Below are 2,832 nucleotides of genomic sequence, written 5' to 3' on the forward strand. Positions count from 1 at the left end.
AACAACTTTGGTAGCAAAAACAGGAAGGCAGCTTATTATCTGAATGGTGACAAGTTGGGAACAGGGGAGTACAATGGGATCTGGGGGTTCTTGTTCATCAGTCACTGAAAGTAAGCATGCAGGTACAGCAGGCAGTGAAGGAAGCGAATGGCATGTTGGCATTCATAACAAGAGGAATCGAATATAGGAGCCAAGAGGTCCTTCTGCAGTTGTACAGGGCCTGAGTGAGACCACACCCTGTAATGTGTGCAGATTTGGTTTCCAAATTTGAGGAAGGACATTCTTGCTATTGAGGGCATGCAGCGTAGGTTCACAAGGTTAATTTCCAGCATGGCAGGACTGTCATATGTTGATAGAATGGAGTGGCTGGGCTTATAAACTCGCTTGGTGTGGGAGGGAATCTTGTACTTTACCCGTACCCCATATCTGACTTTACTCAGATAGGTAGACACAAAATAACAAAAAGACACAACCATCTTCACTATCTGCAAAACCACCCACTTTCGTATCATCAGCAAACTTGCTAATCTTGCGCTGTAAGTTCTCATCTAAATCATTGATGTAGATGACAAACAGTAACGGGCCCAGCACTGAAACATGAGGCACAACACTAGTCACAGGCCTCCAGTCTGAGAAGCAACCTTCCACCATCACCCTCTGCTTCCTTCCATGGAGCCAATTTGCGATTCATTCAGGTATCTCTCCTTGGATCCCATGTGATCTAACCTTCCACAGCTGCCTACCATGAGGAACCATGTCGAATGCCGTACTGAAGTCCATGTACATAACATCTACATCTCTGCCCTCATTGACCTTTTTGGTTACGTCTTCAAAAAAATCAATGAGGTTTGTGAGGCACGACCTTCCATGTACAAAACCATGCTGACTATCTCCTGTGGCTCCACACAGAGGTGACCGCTTTGATTCCTGAGAGGTTCCATTCTGTCTCTAGTTACCCTTTTCCCCCTTATCTATTTATAAAATCTTTTTGGATTGTGGATGGTTCAGTTGCTTGATAATAGCTGGGAAGAAACTTGCCCCTCATAGTCTGCTATCTTTCTTTGATCTTCTCTTCAAGGTACTTATCCTTAACGGCATGGTGGCACTGCAGTAGAGTTGCTGCCTGATGTACCTTTAGGAAGGAAATGAGGAGGAATTTCTTTAGTCAGAGGGTGGTGAATCTGTGGAATTCTTTGCCATAAAAGGCTGCGGTGGCCAAGTCAATGGATATTTTTTTAAGGCAGAGATTGATAAATTCTTAATTAGTACGGGTGTCAGGGGTTATGGGCAGAGAACAGGAGAATTGGATTGAGAGGGAGAGATAGATCAGCCATTATTGAATGACAGAGTAGACTTGGTGGGCCTAATGGCCTAATCATGCTCCTGTCAATTATGAACGTATTGTAAAGAAGTCTCAACAACACATTGTCTTAACTGTAGCTTTTATTAACTGTTCACATAATTGCTATACTAGCTGTACGTGGTCTGTCACCAGAGCTAGAGAGAGAGACACCAGGGAGGGAACATGCAATTATACACCTAATAAGGGGAGTGGTTAAGGGTGGTGAGGTCACTATGTTAAAGGCACATGCACTAGCCATCTACATCCTTCCTCTTGGAACAAAGCAATATAACAGTGACAGGGCGACCACGTCTCATGCGCTACAAGCAGGCATACAATGATTACAGAGCTAAACGAAATCCCCGTATCGAACAGGCGGCTTGACCAGCCTGCCGGACCGGGTGCGAAGCTCGCCACCTCCTCCCCCTGCAGGAACAAGAGCAGCCGGGGCCGGGGCAGGCGAGCGAACCGGGGATACAGGGGGAGAAGCGGCAGGAGAAGACCCACCCGCCGGCGGGGTAGAGGGAGAACGAGGGCTGGGAGGCGGAGACGGGGGCTTAATCACCGGCGAAGGGAGGGATCTGGGCATCCGCGGAACGGCAGGAGCGGAATCAGACAAGGGAGGGGAGAAGGGGACAGCAGGCGGAGGTCGGGGCTCGTTAACGAGCAGCAGATGCTGGCGGGAACGGCGGTAGATGACCCCGTCGTGATCCACCAAGTAAGACCGCGGTGAGCCGGCATCACCGACCACCGTGGCGAGCTTGTAGTGGCCAGAGGCAGTCTGCATCCGGACGATCTGGCCGGGAAACAGAGGCGGCAGGGGGCGGCAGGACTGGTCGTGGGAGCGCTTCTGCGAGTGTTGCTTGGCGGTGATACGCTCCTGGACAGTAGCGGGGGGGAGAACAGAGGGAACAAGGGATTGCTGGGCAACAGGGAGGGGGGGGCGAGTTCTGCGAGACAGCAGTCGTTGTGCCGGCGAACCCAGGGCAGGGTCGCGGGAGATGTTGCGGAGATTAAGTAGGGCCAGGTGGAAGTCCGACTTGGATAGCCGACAGTGCTCCAGCAAACCCTTAGCACTGCGGACTGCACGCTCCGCCAGGCCGTTGCTTTGCGGGTACTCCGGGCTGCTGGTAAAATGTTTAAAGTTCCACTGAGAAGCGAAACGCTGGAACTCGGCACTGGTGAACTGGCTGCCGTTGTCGGATTGGAGGCGAGCAGGGGAGCCAAACGTGGCAAAGTGGCGACGCAGCCTCCCGATGACAGCCGAGGAGGAAAGGGAGTGGAGTTGGTCGACCTCAAACCAGTTGGAATAGGAGTCGACGAGGACCAGGAACTTACAATGCCAGAGACCTGGGTTAGATCCTGCCTATGGGTGTTGTCTGTACAGAGTTTCTACATTCTCCCCGTGATCATGTGGGTTTTCTCCGGGTGCTCCGGCTTTCTCCCTCACTCCAAAAATGCATAGGTTTGTAAGTCTTGGTAAAACGTGG

Source organism: Leucoraja erinacea, unplaced genomic scaffold (genome assembly GCF_028641065.1).
Source record: "Leucoraja erinacea ecotype New England unplaced genomic scaffold, Leri_hhj_1 Leri_599S, whole genome shotgun sequence".
Taxonomy (NCBI): domain Eukaryota; kingdom Metazoa; phylum Chordata; class Chondrichthyes; order Rajiformes; family Rajidae; genus Leucoraja; species Leucoraja erinaceus.